At 44.9% G+C, this 17,675-nt stretch overlaps 1 protein-coding gene across 9 annotated transcripts in view; it reads right to left on the bottom strand.

Moving 5' to 3' along the window:
- Positions 1-17,675, bottom strand: part of TMCC1 (transmembrane and coiled-coil domain family 1) — a 987,752-nt gene that overhangs the window by 855,381 nt on the left and 114,696 nt on the right. For all 9 annotated transcript variants that reach the window (XM_069643435.1, XM_069643431.1, XM_069643429.1 and 6 more), the window contains one exon: positions 13,042-13,292. The gene's annotated coding sequence lies outside the window, so the exon portion shown is untranslated. The remainder of the gene's footprint in view (positions 1-13,041; positions 13,293-17,675) is intronic.

Genomic DNA, 17,675 nt, shown 5'->3' with positions numbered 1-17,675 from the left:
GCGGAGTCCTCAGAAGAGGACGGGGAAGGCGACCGATGCCGGTGCTTCCTGGAATGCCTCGAAGAGGCGGAGGAGTGGCGAGACCGGCTCCTGGAAGGAGATCCACTTGACTTAGACTTCCGGGGCTTAGACACCCGAACTACAGACAGCTTCTTCTTGCGTTCCCGCAAGGCCTTGGCCGTGAGCGACTGGCAGTCACCACAGTCGTCTGTATCGTGTGCCACCCCGAGGCACCAGAGGCAGGCGTCGTGCGAGTCCGTGACTGACATCTTGGACGCACAGTCCCTGCATTTCTTGAAGCCCGGACACGGGGTTGAAGAGGAAGTAGACATCGCCACGAACAGGTCTTCACAAAAACCGAACAGGTTCAATGAACCGAGAAGAAAACAGCTAACTCCAAAGAGTCGAGGCGTACCGAGATTCACGAAGCGAACAGGTTCGCGGAAAAAACGGATCTGAGACTACGGGAGGAGCCGAAGATTTTCCGAAGCAGCACAGCTGTGGACATTACCCGTCATAGATATGGAATACGTCGGAGGACCAAATCCCCTCGAAATAGCGTTACAGCAACTACACTTCCTAGCCCATAATGCTAAACACATAGCAGCAGAGATCCAAGAGGACTGGTTTGTACCAGGCCTCCAGGAACATGTATCAAAACTAGCAATGGAATGCACAACATGTCAAATATACAATTCAGGAATGACGCCAAGGACACTGCGAGGAACAATACCAAACCAGTAGGGCCCTTCAGTGAACTACATATTGATTATGCAGATATGGGAGAAAGGTGTAATGGTGCACGTTACATGATAGTGGTCATTTGTCCATTCTCCAGATGGGTTGAAGCAGGGTCATGTGCACGACCCGATGCCAAATGCGCTGCAAAATTCTTAGTGAGGGAAGTATTCCCACGCTGGGGAATTTGTGACGTGATTCGCTCGGATAATGGCACACATTTTGTTAATTAACTTTTTTAAAGTAGTAACAGCTCTATTAGGAATAAAGCATAAACTATGCTTGATTTATCATCCGCAAAGCAATGGCGTGGTTGAGAAGATCAACGGCCTTCTGAAGGGTAGGCTGTCAAAATTGTGTTTTTCCCTTAAAAAGAACTGGGTTCATGGTTTGCCTCTGGCATTGTTCGAGCTGAGAAATCAGCCCAGCAAGGACCACCATTTGTCACCGAACGAGATCGTGACGGGAAGACGCATGCACACAGCACACTCTCTGCAGACATTCAGATGCACACAAAAGTGCCACGATACTAGGAGAAGAATTTAATGACTGACAAAACTTACCAGAGCACCTCGCATGATATCAAGGCAGCTTGCACCACCATTTACTCGTGAAGAAGGGAATGAGACAGTAACACTTGTTGAGAAAAGCCCACAAGGACAGCTAATGCCAGGAGATCGATTAATGTCAGAAGTTTTGTACGGAGGTGGAATGCCCCAGGATTTCATGGCCCTTATGAGGTGATATTTTGCACACCGACTGCGGTAAAGGTAAAGGGCCTGAGATATTGGATTCATTTGACCGACGTACGTAAAGCATATGATAGTGTCAGACAGGAACGAGAAGAAGTAGTACAGACAACAGAAGAGATCTCACAGTAAAATAAAAAGCAAAACGATTAATATCAAAACAGGTACAGAATAAAAGAATAATAGCAAGAAAATATACACTGCTGTGCCAAATGGGAAATAAAAATGAAAATGTAAATAAGGATGAATTGCAATTATAAAATATGTATCTCTCTTTCTCTCTCTCATGCCCCTCTTTCTCCCCTCCTCTTTTTTCACTATATGATATAATTAAGATCTCAAATGTTTAAGTATGCTTAATGCACTTTTATGTTTTAACATATAGGAATAACCATGGCAACGAACGGGCAGCCCGCAACGAACAACATTAGAGCAGTTAGAAATGTAAATCGACTTACGTAGATATTCGTATGAGAGTGGGCTGTTTGTGTGTGATGTTTTATTCTTTACAATGATGTTTGGCCTTGTTACTTACTGCTTCATTTCATTCATCTCTATCGAGATGAATAAGGGGGGGAGGGAATGGTACCAACATGGGAAATGAAACCAAGGTGATCAAAGAGGGCGATTATTTAATATGGAACAGATTCCAGCTTGTATGGGGCTTTGGTACAGTCCCGCCGAACGCACAGCCCTCAAATAACATCAATAGCAGCCCGAGTATAAATCCAACTCCACTCTTAAATGTCTCAGAATATAATGTGTAGAGTCTAAACAATTGTAACCCTTCTGTCATATCATGGTTGTACGACACTACTGCCACACTGCCCTCACTAGAAGTTACCCCAACAGCAGAAACTAGACCACCTATAGGCAGAGAAGAAGAGAATGAAGAAACAGCAGAGAGGTTTCTGTCTCTATATGATAAATGGAAAAAGGGAGGCCAAGATCACATAGCCCGAGAAGCAAAGAGCTACCTTAGAAGCAGTAGGAGGAAGAGGGAGGTGGGAAGGAGAAAATATGACGAATATTCCGGACTGGGTCTAGACACAATAGAAGACCCCAGACATCCACACCAGTCAAACAAATGGTATGCAGACATGAGTTCCACCACAAAACAGACAACCAACGAGAGTTATGTCTGTTCCCTGAACTTCCACGCCTCGGGTACACCTAAAGTTCTGTTGCCTAAAGAATTGCCTCTTGCAGATGCCCAATGACCCCTTCATCTTGCTTTGTGCAGAATTAAGAACACCTTCCAGGCACACAAAGTATCTTCTGAAGTGCTGCAAAATGAGAAAACATGTTACTCAAGAGCCAAAGGAGTGATATGTTTGAAAGAACCTTTTTTCATGATTAAAGGGACATTGTTTTTAGACAATAAATAGAAAGATGAAGAAATATCATGCAAAGCTGAAGCACTGCGAGGACTGGCGGCTGTAAAACTACAGTGCATCGAGAAAATGTGCACACCAGTTTGGAAGGAGCACATCATGAAACTGACCTGGCTCACTCGTTCCAAGCATCCATGCGCGGGCAAACGCAAAGTGGCTCCAAATCACACGCTGGGAGCAGATCCAGCTAGCTAACGACACTGAAGAAAGGTTTAACGTGATGAAGGTGGAGCTAAGAGCCCTGCGGTTAATGACCATGCAGAACAGGTATGTCCTAGAACTGTTAACGGCGATGGACGGCGGTGTTTGATGAAAAATCGTGAGTGCATATTGCACATTCGTACCTTCTGAAGACGCAGATAATGGTACACTGTCACATGTTATCGCAGCAGTGCACAACCTGGGGGAACGAATGAAAAACGAAGGCGGAGCAGACGCCAGCACCTGGTTTGACAACCTCTTCTCTTGGGTACCATCATGGCTTGGACTGACGGTCAAAATGCTGATGCCCGTCGTGGTGGTCTTGGAAGGAGAGAGTAGATGTATATACATGACCTGCACACCAGATGAATATGCAAGGAGGGGGGGGAGAGCCTTCGGGGAGTGTGTAGAGTCTGGATGCCAATAAAAGGTACACCGGCATGGGATGAGGCTGTTGCCAATGAAAAATAGCGCAAGAGGTTGGGGGAGTTACAGTATTCGTTACTTAAGTAACGAAAGGGGGGAAATGTATGGGAGGATAGGTATATAAGACCCCTCCCCCACATATCCCTCCCATGTGAGGTTCGTGGCTCGTCAGGGGCCCCCTGTTACCAGGGCCCAGGTAACGGGGCGGCTGCTGATCGACACACAGAGCCAATCAGGTTGTACTGTAACAGACAATAGACTCAATTTTAGAAGCATCAGGACTCCATTTTAGATAATAGTGACCTGAACCCGAATGAGACAGCCTGCCTGCGAATGCTGCAGCTTGGCCCCCACTCACTGTGCACAGGGAGCCATGCCCTCCCCCGGCACCTCCACTCCGTGGTAGATCCGCTGGAGGCTCGTTCTCACAAGCAACCAGACACAAACAAGTATCAGAACAAGCACTGTATCATTTACCTTCCGCAGTACGTCACTGTCCCCGAAGTGACCTGACTCACGGTTCAAGTCTGGAAAATAACAAAAAAACATCGTAATAGAACAGGCCTCGACCCCACATCTAACCCCTAACATGTAAAATATATGGTGTCAATACCCTCCTCGTATGAACCCCTGTCGATGTTCCCAAATGAAGTGTCAACCACACACCAAAGCCTAATGATTCATAGGCTTGCTATGTTAATTATAAACACCTGTGTTGGGGAAGGGATACAAATTCATAAGTATCGGTAAAGTAAGAATGACCTCAGGCCGTGTACGATATCATGTGCCTAGAAGACTCAATGAAAGAGCTTGATACAGCCCCCCCCCACTGCTAACGGATGCTGCCAAGTACAAAGGAAGGCAGAAAAAGCTTTACCGAGAATGTGTGTGTGTCGTGCAGTGGGGCACGTTTAAATGCCTGACCAAGAATGTAAATGTACTACCACCTGGGAACGTATTGCTTTTATGCTCCCGAGTACACCACCAAACCTAATGCTACCTCATGTGTTATCCAACTGCTACCGTGTGCGATTGCTAAAATGTAGTCTTCCAATATTCAATGATGTATGAAACACTGCCAAACTTTCATAGTCGGATATGAAATAGTACATGAATGTATAGACATTAGAAATGTGTTATCACTAACTTTATTAACCGTCTCCTCATTCTGCATAGTGTGCAGCCCAGTCACAGAGAATCACACACACACACACACACAAACACACAAACACACAAACACACACGGCCATCTCCCCCTCCTCCCGACAAGGACCGCCAGGACTAGCTGGTGCGTGGGCAGCACAGCCTCACCTCCCCTCATTCCGTTGGACCCGCTTCAAGTATTCACCTCCCCCATATACGAGGGCGCCATGGTCGGTGAAAAGAAGTATTTACAACCTGGTCCTAAACCCCACCGCCTCAAGGGGCCAAAGGTGCACCTTCATTGATCCAGTAGTACTCCGGCTCACCCTAAATTAATGGGCCTTGGAGAGAAGATATGCAACCCTGTACTAACATATCATGAATTAATTCTTCACTACATCCAACAAGACCAGAATGACAGGGCAGTTCACCTCATGCCCTCAGACCAGACACCCAAGTTTATGACACCCGGTCAACAGGCCAGAAGTAACAGTCCCCTGATGTATTGGTAAAGCTTCACATTGCATGCGTTTCTTCAGTGTCCTACTATCCCTTAGAGTAACATATTGCAGCATTTACGGGACAACTGGAATCGTCTAAACGGATGAGTGTTTGTGTGTGGGCAGAATGTTAGGGCATCCATTTATCAACGAAACTGACCGCGCCTGGCCTGGCAGCCCCACCCCGACGAGCCCAGCTGACCCATCCGCCCCATGTTGGCACCATGCTGATGTCCACCAATCCTGGAGCTGCTCATCACTGCTGCGCCTATAGTTAGTCGACGCCACCCAATCCCCAAGACTATGTGCCCCCCATAGTGTGTAGGATTCACGAAATGGTTTTGTAATAAATAAGACTGTCTTTGCTATTGTCAGACCGAGCACTCGGCGCTTGCAGAGTCCTTTGCATGCCCTATCCGACTAGATAAAAAACCTTTTACTTTCACACGCACTTGGTTTTGGTCTGATTCCCTCCTGGGGTGTGTCCTTTACTGCCTCTCTTTGTGGTGAGGGTAATGCCTTTTGGGGATGCTTGCTTTCACCATTAGCCTCCATTGCAGCCCCTGCAATGGCGGATAAAGGCCATTAGCAGCCCTGGTTCCCAAAGCAGTAACCTGGGGTGCTAAAAAATAGATTTTTCTTCCTACAAAGGAAAATCCTTTTCCAAGACGGCCACCATGGAAAGAGAAGGTGGCACTCAGTACAGAGCCCCTCTTCCCTTTCCAAGGCAGCCTGCAGAAGGAGAAGTCAGAACCCTATGGCCACAAGCAAATGTTTTCCCTTTTTAAACCTATCCTACTTTCAAATAACTTTATCACATAGCCGGTCCCAGGTGGACATGGCCACTTTAACACCATTTTTCATCCCTCGCGGTCAAGGCCAGTAGCCAGATTGTGTGGGTCATGACCCTATACCATGACCCGGACAATCTGGCCACTACCCATGGCCACAGGCTATATACCTCAGTCACCAAAGGTATATCGCTATTTATTGTACATACATTAGGACACTTGTTAAAAAATAAAACACAGGCACACATTTGCAAAACCATGCTTTCAGGTCCTTGCCAATGCTCCTTTTTTTTTTTTTTTTAAAAGCCTCAAACGTATGTACATAAATAGTCATATAACTTAGCCCCCAACTTGACAAAATCCTTTCAGACTTTACACAAACATTCACGGTTGGGTCTATAATCTTTCTGAAAACTTTTGTCCACATTCGTCAAATGGCAACAAAGTTATAAGCCATCTAAAAATGTTGAGACCCCTCTAATTTAGCCCCCTCTTGAGAAAATCCCACCAAACTTTATAAAAACATTTATGTCTAGATTTAAAAATTGTCTTGCAAACGTGTGCAGATTTGTCAAATGGCACCACATTTATAAGCCTTTACATTATTTTGGGACCCCCATCTAATTTCTCCCCCACTTTACAGAATCCCACCAAACTTTGCAAGACATTTTAGTACCAGATCCAGCAGTTTCATTGAGTGGTGCCAAAGTTATAAGCCATCCAAGAACTGCCCCCGAACATCTGAAGCGTCCCCGAACTTCTCAGGACTGTTGGCAAACATCCGGACCGTTCGCAGACTTTTACGGGGAAAAACACCTTTTTTCTTCTTATGGCCATATCCCATCCCATCCACAACACCCCTCACCTCCCTAGAGATTGCTTGATAAGTTTGACAAGTGTAATGTGTTTTTTTATATGTTTTTACTGTGATGTCCGCGGACATAGGCCGAAGTCCACGAATCCAACATGGCGGGCGTTTCCAAAATCTGACGTACTGCACGCTTTTCATCATCCAATCAGGGGGCGCATCAGATGTCCGTGGACATCACGTCACCCTCTAGACCAATAGTATGCCTGTCCGCAGACCGAACAGGGGAATGTGTCTGTGGAGCCAGATATCACTAATTGTTTTACCTACATTTTGAAAGTTTTAAAAATAACTATTGGACGGATTTTCACCAAATTTACAAAAGCATGCTTTCAGGACCAAGCCGCTGCTACTGCTGCAAATTTGGGGAAAATCCATCCAACAGTTTGGTTGGTAGACGTGAGCAAAGCTTTTTCCATCCAGTCTATGGAAATAAAAAATAATTGGGACCACCCCTATAACTTTGCCCCCCCCCCTTGACAAAACGTCAAGCTTGCCAGAGCTGACCATATACTTTTTTTTACAAAGTTTGGTGAGGATTCGTCCAGGCAGAGCAAAGTTATAAGCCCCCCAAAAAGTGCTCTTCCCATGGGTTTAGGAACTTAACCATAACTACACGGCCGCTACCACAGGCCGTGTAATATATATGATAAAGTAGCCCCTTACCGTAGGTTTGTTATTACAAGTCACGGAGGAGATCTGTCACCAAAAAGAGGAACAAGGTCTATATGAAGGTCACGCAACTCAGAGGTGACTTGCAATATCATTTTTACATACGGTAGGGGGTATTTTATTACTGATCTTACATGGCCACACACCGTCTTCCTCTTTCATACCGGGCCTCTTGCTTAATCTAATGTAAGAAATCTTCCATTTGCTGATGCATACAATTAATGAAGAACTTGTTTGGATTTAGAAAAACTAATTTACAGCTTTGAATATGTTGCAGAAAAAAAGTACAAACATTTTAAGAAAATGCACTGAAAAATAATTTCATTTTTGTAATTTAAGATTAGTAATAACATGCAGCTTCTTCCTCACCTATTAAAACTTCAATGGTGCACACATTAAACATTCGACCATAAACAGTTACTTGGACAAGGAATTTGAAAAGCTTGTAATAGCTTTAACTGCTGCAGTGACAGCTGGAATTGCGCCTTTGCTGGGTCAACCAGCAGGCTCTGACGTCACAGCTGAAGCATAATTGATTACAGATCAGTTGTGATGTCGCGACTAGCCTGTAATAAGACAAATATGGCCAGGCTTTTACATGAATACTGCAGGCTGCCATGCATTATAAATGATTTTGTACAATAAGTGAATCAAGCATTCCCAGTAAAAGTGAACTTTAAAATGCATTGCAGTGAACACTGTAGGATTGTCTGCAGGAACCTGTCCCTCTTCTTTCCTTGCCCAGTCAGATCACCCACAGGAAACGGGCCTTGTCCTATGTACCCAGTCTCTCAAGTTACAAATGCAGAGAAGACAGCCCCTCCATCCTACACTACAGGAAGGCCCTGCAGACTCTTCACTTTGGATTCTCCTCCCTCTCTGCTTTCCATCCCAGCTTCCCTGCACCCTACTTGCAACCCATGGGTGCGTTACCTTTGACAGTGAACAGTTGCTTCCGAACTAGGTTTGTACTTGCATGCATATCTATCCAAAACAGTGGAGCAGTTTTCCTTAACCCCCGCGTCCCCAATCTTTTTGGGCAAATTGGCTCTTATGGTCAATGAAGTTTAAAGACCTTTTCCACTCCCTGAAAGTCACCATCCTTCCGTGTGCATCCCGCTACGTTGTGCACATTTCCTTGGAGCAAGTATACTAACCGCAAACCAAGACTTGTACAGATAGAAAGGGGTGCATGTTGGCATGCTACTATGAACGACGAAATGCAAAATATCAATCCATGAACTGCCTTTTTCAGTGCATTCCAGCAGCACAAACACCACTAAAACTCCCATCAGCCCTTGCCAGCATAGCCAATTATGGGAGCATGGGAATCGTACTCTGAAACATCTGGAGCCCTGCAAATTGCGGCTCTCCAGAAAAGTAGATTCAAGAGTTGGAAGATGCCCTCTCCCATTTCTATTGCATTCAAGGCTAACTGCAACTAAGATTTCAGGGCACGCTTAAAGATCAGCTGTATCATCCAGAGAAAGTGCATTGCACAGTTTCTAAAGACAGCACTGAACAGTGGAACATAAAAAAATGCAACTTGCAGCAAGAAACAAAGAGGCTATCTGGTGCCTAAAATAGACCCCCATTAGCTTTATTCGAGTTGCACGTGGTTTCAGAAATGCGTGCATAAGCATGTTCCTATTTTTCTGGTTTCACTGCTGCAGAACTTCTCAATTTCGGTTGTTAAGACGTTTCCCCAGCATCTTGAAATGTCCCATACACTGGTGCCTGCCTTAAAAATACTGCCAACAAAATATAGGACCCAGACGCATTGGACGAGTAGGCTCTTTGCCACGTGAGGGATTCCCACTTTTGTTACTGTCAGATCTGACGAGCAACTTTAAAGAAAAAAAAACATCTTTAAAGTGGGCCCAAAGAGCAACACAAGTATGGATTACAAAACAAACTAGGTTTCAGAATAAAAACATTGTTTATACCATTATTAGGAGAGGGAATCTATAGCTCCCAGCTTCAAAAGAAAAGTAAATACAATTTCCAGATGTTAACTGTAGCCTTGTCTAGAACAGTGCCCCTATCGTTTTCTACTATAAAATGCAGCAGTCTCCTCAGAGGTTTGGAGCTTTGGGTTGTCAAAGTGCATCATCCAACAGGTCACCAACCGTATTCCCCTTCACGTTGCTAGTTGAGAATCTTAAAAAAAAAAAACCATGTCTTTTTTTTTTTTAGAAAAACAGCAATAGCACGACCAGCACCAACCCTGACCAATTTCCCCACCCCATTCTGTAGGAAGGACTCATTTTAGCACCAGATTGTCATTCAGACCTAAATGCTCCCAAAATCTCCGAGGACGCGCAAAACATGAAATTGCGAGCCGATCACAATGACTTCTGGTGCTCAAAAGAAAGACACCAAACTAAAACAGAAAGAGCATCGGCCTAAGACTCCAGCAGCCATGTCAGCAGTGTTACAGTTCCTCCAGGCTAGCTCAAAATCCGATGTACAATTTCCAGCGGTGGTAGACAATGATCCCATGTGTGGGACATTTTACAATCCAAGAGGAAATGGAAGCTTACTGTAGGAGTCACCCAGGTGAGTCATCTCAGAGTGATGAGCACTCGGTGACCTAACCTGCACTCCCGCCTTTCACAGTTCCGCCACTGAAGCAAATGTTTCAAGGGAATGGCTGCACTGTGTGAATTGACTCATACAGTGCCTTTTATGAGATTTGCGATGTAGGATTTGTGATTTACATACTTTATTGTTTGTTCTTTTCTTGTAAAAAGGTTCACATGCTGAACTATACCGAAATAAACAATTTTTAAAAAGTGCTGGCTGCATTGCACACGTTTGCCAGGTGAGGTCATACACACGTGAGGGTAACGAGGCATGGACCACTAGTGTAGAAAGAGCATTTTATAAACTGTAGCAATCCGGCACCTTCTCTAAGACCTAGATCTGCCCCACACACGATTTATGGGTCGGTCTGCAACACCAAATGTGAAAAGAATAAACTCATTAAAAAAAGATTGTGAAGCACTAATAGCTGGACACATCATTTCCTTGCCTTAATTTGATGCGAAATAGTTGCGGCAAGTAACTACGGGTCAGCGTGGCACCGTCCTCTCGCCTGAGTGGCAGACAGCAGTCCAACCATTGTTTTATTTGCATGGGGGACTGTGCTGCCTGCCTCTTTGCAGGGGCCCGTCGCCCAAGATATGAGAGGGGGCATGCCGACATAGTAGGCATGCCGACTGTGGTGTTTGAGCTTGCAAAGTCAGTTAAAGGGCGATGAAGAAAGGGTGAGGCTCATTTATTTCGCATCCAGTGTGACGTTTTCATATACGATTGGAGGATATTGCCAGTTTGTGTCCAGATAAGCAACTGTTAAAGGCAATCCTTCGTACAGTAACCAGCAGATTTCATGGAGGGTGGATAGATCGCTCCATGGCATGAGAATGGCCAAGAGTATTTAGTATCGTCTGAAAAAAAACTAATCTGAAAACGAGTCCAAAAATAGCACATTTTTGTAGTCCAATTTAAACAGGATTTTGGTAAGGAGGTAATACCTACTATAAGGAGGTAATAAATTACAGTGGGTGGATGTGGTAGGTTAGGGGTCTCCTCCCGCAATAAAAAAAATGCAAAAAAGATTTAAAAAATAGAAATTCGACTAAAATAAATGTGGTATTTTGGGCCTCGTTTTCGAACGACTATTTTAACTTGGATACTATGTCAGAGTTCTAATTCACCTACTACACTGAGGAGCGACATGGAGCAGCTACACTGTATGTCAGCACTTGGCTTTTTTAATGTAAATGCATATTCCTAATATTAAACTGCTCCGCTTCCTCCTCCACAGTAGATCACCGTTCTACGTCCAACAAATGCATACTTCTTTGATCCACCCAAATCCCTCCTCATGTAATGACGGCTCTGGGAACAACCGTTCTATTCCCCCACCCATCCGGACACGTTCGTTAAAAAGGATGTCCAAAGACTCACTCCTCCCATGACCTTAAAATTCCCTTCCTAGTCATGCCTTTGCAGTCCGTCTATGATGGGACCAGCTCCTCACTTTGGCAGGGCTGCACATTACCACTGAACGGAAAACGTTTGCAGTAAAATAAATAAAAAGTTCAGTACTGCTTTGCTCGATTCACTGTCTGCCCCACGCTCCCAGCAAAAGAAGCCCCCTTCTCAGTCTTTCAGTACATTTTACCAATCATTAATTTCCCGTATATAAACACAGTAACGCACTGAAACCATGCCTCTGTCCAAGAGAAACAGCCTCCAACGAGTCACCTTGACGCCCTGCGAGTGACATTACGTGAACAACGTGGTAGGGTAAGGCTCGAACAAAGTGGCTGTATTTGTCTGTAAGTCTGAGTGGGGGAGAGGGCTCCGCTGTACAGAGTAGGTTAAAGACAAAATTCACAACTGTGTGGGCACCAACGCCACAAAGGTTCTGGCCTTGAACGCCTGTGTCTTTGCAGAGACCACAAAAGGGTTGGAGCAAAACAGATTTCTGCAACGTGTGCCTCTAAGATGCTCAAAATTAACGTGAAAAGACCATCAAAGGACGTCTAGAGAAGACCATAAGGGCATCCATGTGGAGACGACTTGGGCTAACAAGGTGTGGTCAACGTTACAAGTAGCCCTCAGGAAAAATGGAAGTGTGGTTTACTAAGCTCCCCCCCCCCTCCCATCGCCACCAACCAGCTCTCCCCCTCAAACCCCTTTTAATGCAAGGCTCTGCATGTGAATTCATTGATCCAGAAGGGAGGGGGGGGGGGTGATGAAGAATTAAGGATGGTATGTGCATTGGAGTGTGCGTGCTAAGGGGTAGGGTGCGCTGCAGCTCAAAGTGGATGTCAGGTGGGTTGCATCCAAAGTGGAGGTGAAGAGAGCCCAAATGGGGGTCGGGGAGTGGGTCGGAGGGGGGAGTGCCCACAAACTGTGTGAAGTGATGTGCATGTGAAGGTGTGTGTGGTGCCTGAGAATAAAATGAGTAAGAAGCATAACGACTCCCTTTGCTACCCTAGGCTTAATGTCCTTCACAGAGAGGCAGTCTCAATGCCCCCAAATTCACATCACCACTGCCAAGTCCAGAGTCCTTCCCAGTCCCCCTCCGCTCTTAAACTCTAAGAGCCATGCCTAGTGACATGTCTTTACAGCACATAAAAAAGGTTAACTGCCAGTGATAAGTGCTCCAAGTTATGGAACAGCAATGCAAGATTTATTCTGCAGACAATCTAAGTGGGACTACCATTCCTGCCTACTGTTGAGCAGCCTGCCTCTACCAGCCGTAGGACACTCTAGGGTTGCCCCTTTGAACTACCAGAGATAGAACCTTCAGTGATCAGACAACCATGGTTAATTAACCAGAGAAACAAGATCTCCCTCTTGGCTGATGGCCAAGTGCTCCAGATGGAAAGACAACACGCTGCACTTAGAACAGGTAATTCACTACATTAGAGCAAATCAGGCCCTCACTGGCTTAAAATGACCTTGATTGTCTGTAGCTGGCTTTAAATGTAACAAAACATGCACACAAACTGATCAACACAAAAAGTCGTTGCATGAACCTACCTTTTGTGGTCCCCCTCGTTCACCACCAACTGAAGACAATTCAATTGCAATTCAAATTCTTCAACCAAATTCTCAGTGGGGAAAACCAGTGCAGTGGAAGTATAGATACCATCACAAACCGATCAGTATTTCAAAGCTGGGGGGGAAGACCCCTCCTTGAACCTTCCATGAGGGTCACCAGGGCAGGGGGTTACAGCACAGCCTTTGGAGGAGGTGGTGATGCAGCCGGTTCAGTATTGCCAAAGTACCAGCTGTAAAAAACGAAAGGAACACATTTCGGGCGTTATAGACGGCATTTCAATCTAGCAGGGCAACGTAATTTAATGTAACAAAAAACCTACAATCATATATTTGGCGATAGTGAGCGAGTGCATGAAATCCCTAGGGCTGTAAAACATGTATGATCATTGTTAAATCCTACAGACACATGGTCACTTTTGATTGAGGGACACAGACTCCGACTCTGGCTATTGTGCAGGGGTATCATACAGGAAAATGCATCAGTGCTCAATGATAGTTTACAAAGAAACACCACCATGCTGCAGTGTAAGGGTATTCCGCACGGCTATGTTGCGCCATCAGTGGTATACTGTGGCTCTGCTTAGGTGTCCTTTAATGGTGATCTCACTCTCACCAGGTGCTTGCCAAGTAAATGTTTCCATTAGGGAGACAGCCAGTACATAGGGAGGACTGGTCTGCAGGTACTATAGTGAGGAAGAGTGAAAGCACCGTAAGCTTAGAACATCTCTGTCCAAGGCTTCTTCTCACCATGCTCACTACTGCAGCCCAAACACCAGCTTGCACACAGGTTCCTTTCACCATCGCCTGAACTTCTTCCACCCTCACCCACTCTCATATCCTCCGCACACCCTTCAGATATTTGAAGCAGCTTAAAGGAGACAAGTGCTTTACAAGACACCCATATACATGTACACACACATTATATATCATTACTCTAGTGTCGTGCATAGTCACAGCAGGCCTTACTGTGCACTCCCTCTGAGCAAGTTAAAGTGAGGTTTGAGACAGCTCTCAACCTACTAAAAAACGTGGGCTAGGTGCGTACGTCCATGTTTTATATGGAAACTGTCTGCAGAGGCCACTGGTAGAAGTTTGGGGAGGATGCCACGTTTGCCTTTTCATGTGTAGACATTCCAAGTTATGCCTTGCTATAGGTGGCATTGCGTGCATTACTAACCTCCCCACCACTCTACTACATACATCGACTAGCCGCTCAGTGTGGAAGGCATGGAGGTAATAACTGGAATCCACCTTCACACTAAACACCTCTGCACCTCTCCCACCAGTTTGTCACACAGAGCTCTACAGCAACCTTTGATCCATTCTAGCAGTCGGAGCACATGCCTTGTTGGCAGCAAACCAAGCTCGATACCTACATACCTAGGTCTCCCGTCTGGATGCTCATGACCCCAAATGCCCTCAACCGCAACTCACTGAGAACCATATCAGCACACACAAAATACAGAACTTCTGGCCTGCACTAATCAACATTTTCAGATTTCAAATCTTGCCTTTTTCCTTCACTCCCAATTGCTTCATTTCGTCCCCCATCTTTAATAGGGCCCCAACAGTCTTGCACAACCTAAGCTATATACAACCACGTTACATAGTTCACAGAGCTGTAATATTATTCGAAGGCCCTATGGAATTATGCAGGCCACATAATACTGTATGCTCCATTCCTGATCCATTAGACTACATTGTGGCTCCCTACACTTAATCTTGTCAATGACACACTGTACCGGCTTTATTTTTTCAATTTAACTTGAAGGGAGAACTGCATGTATGCTTTTTTGGCAAGACAATGTAGAGAACGTATAGAAAACAAATCTCCTGACATTTGCAATGGGGTAAAGAGGACACTATATGAAACAGAAAACGTTAGAAGGCATTGAATGGCGACATACCAAAATCACCAAAGAAAGGCCTTGGCACTGGGGGGGAAAACCCATGGCAGTTAAGACAAATAATTTTTGTTAACAAATATATTGAAAGAGGTCAGAGGATTTGGCCACAGTAACCTCATACTTAAATCCGTACTCCAGATTGCTTAAACACGCAATTTCTTATATTTGAAATTGCTGGAAAGCATCACTTGCATGAATTATAGTTTTGTAAACTGAATGCATAAAACTAAGGCACCTTGTGGTAACTTTAACAATGAAACCAAGTCAGTTTTTAGCGAAAGTATTGCAAAAGGTGTTGGTGAGCTTCATGATCTTGGTATCAAACTGTATTTTGAACTGAAAACACAGTAGACTCATCTTTGAAGCAAGCACCATTAAAGTATGAGATCTATCAAGAACAGACTATCTTTGCTCAAGAGCCAAGAGGAAAATATAAGTGGCTAATGCTGTTCGAGCTATGAGCACACAATCACTACATCCCCCACTGCTTATAAGCAGGACACAACATCAAGATTTGTGAGAAGAACAAGTTACTTACCAACTGTAACGTTCTTGCGATTGGATGTTCCTCCCACGTATTCCTCATCTTAGGTACATCCTTACCTTCAGCTTTGCCGCTTCGGAAATTTTTTCTCTATCCACCAGAGGGCGCTCCACTTGAGGCGGCGGCAATGTCCCTCGGCAGCATCCATCGAGCGCCGACGTCATCCGCTGTATAAATGCCTCTAGCGCGCCAGTTGGCCTCAGTTCTGTTTTTTCATATTTTGTAGCCAATGGATTGTAGTTAAAGGCGTGCCTCTTTTGACCCGAGCCTTAAAGAACTTAGAGTGCAAACCACGTAAACTGTACTGTGGGGTAGGCTGGGAGGGTCAATGAGGAACATCCAATCAACGTTACAGTTGGTAAGTAACTTGTTCTTCAAATGGATTGTGTCCTCCCACGTATTCCTCATCTTAGATAGACTCCCAAAGCAGTTTTGTACTGGAGGTGGGAGTACAGAAATGTATTTAGTCATGTACAGAATGAAGTACTGATTTAGCAAATAGACCTCCTTCAGAGGCATTTGAGTCTAGAGCATAATGTTTTATTAAAGTGTGCATGGATGACCATGTGGCTGCTGCACAAATATCTTGTACAGGGACACCCCTTTGAAGTGCTGTTGAAGTTGCCATGCCCCTGGTTGAATGAGCTCTCAACCCTTCTGGGTGATCTTTCCCAGCCAATCTATAACATTCAGTTCTAGCTAGGATTATCCATCTAGATAATGTTTACTTGGTCACAGCTAGTCCCAATTTACGGAGAGTGTATCCCACAAAAAGTTGGTCACCCAGACGTATTTTTGCCAATCTTGCAATACAGAAGCTAAGAGCTCTTCTAGGATCTAATCTATATAGCCGTTCCTCTTCCTTACCTGTGTGAGGAGGAGGGTAGAAAGTAGGTAGTATTTTTTGTGACAGGTGAAAATCTGAGACGATTTTTGGCAAAAAAGAAGGTTTGACCCCAAGGACAACTTTATCTTTATAACAGATGGTGTGAGGAGGACCACTAGAAAGTGCCTGCAACTCACTTACCTTGCAGGCTGATGTCATTGCAATCAGAAGTATTGTTTTTAAGAGTAAGAAGCCTTAATGGACAAGAGTGTAAAGGCTCAAATGGATCAGATGTGAGGAACTTTAGCACCAAGTTTAAATCCCACACAGGAAATTGAAAGGGTATTGGAGGAAATACATTTAGACCTTTTAAGAATTGGGTTTTTAAAAAGGTATCTTAAAGTAAGATTCCTCCTCTGACGAGCTCTTAAAAATGGATGGCACTGCCAAGTATCCTTTAATCGTACTAACCTGGAGCCCCAGATTAGCCAAATGTAACAGAAAAGATAATATTGTAGGAATATTACACTGAAATGGGACCACATTCTTATCTCTGCACCAGTTATTGAACAACACCAATACAGAGATTTAGTTGCTGGCCTTCTGTCCAAAAGCAAGATCTCCATGATGTCATCCGAAAGGTCCCAATCGTATCTCAACCTCTCAGAAGCCATGCGTGAAGGTTGAATGCCTTGACCTCTGGATGCAGAACGTGACCTTCCTCTTGCGAGAGAAGATCTTCTCTTTTTGGAAGACGTATTGTAGGGCAGATGGAAATGTCCAAAAGGTCTGGGTACCACGTTCTCCTGGCCCAATCTGGGGCAATTAGGATCATGGTTTTCCTGAACTTTCTCAACCTCCTGATTACCCGAGGGATTACAGGGATTGGAGGGACCGCATCCAGAAGTGGAAACTCCCAATCCACTACGAATGCATCTCCTCGAGCTCCTCTCGGGGGAAATTCCCTTGAGAAGTACAGTTCGCACTTTCTGTTGACAAAGGTCGCAAACAGATCCACTTGTGGGGCTCCCCAAAAGGCAAAGATCTCTTGAAGGACTTCCTGAGCTAGTTCCCACTCGTGGGAGACTGCTCTCCTGTTCTGCTCACCGGGGGCGTCAGGAAGGCTCCGAGATCTGGAACCCTGGATGCGTAGTTGCCCAGTTCTGAAAAATAAATCTGCAATTACAGAAGGGAGGATTTGTGGTAACTGTCTCTAATGGGTGAATCTCCCACCTCCCTCTGACCGATTCCATTCCCACTGGGTTCTTTTCTCACCTTAGTTATTTGTAGGGTGATCTGTCCTGCGTTTCTTGTGCAGGGGCGCTTGACGTTTGTT

Source organism: Ambystoma mexicanum, chromosome 2p (genome assembly GCF_040938575.1).
Source record: "Ambystoma mexicanum isolate Mex_15411 chromosome 2p, UKY_AmexF1_1, whole genome shotgun sequence".
Taxonomy (NCBI): domain Eukaryota; kingdom Metazoa; phylum Chordata; class Amphibia; order Caudata; family Ambystomatidae; genus Ambystoma; species Ambystoma mexicanum.
The sequence above is the reverse complement of the archived record's forward strand: the minus strand, read 5'-3'. Positions and strand labels throughout refer to the sequence as shown.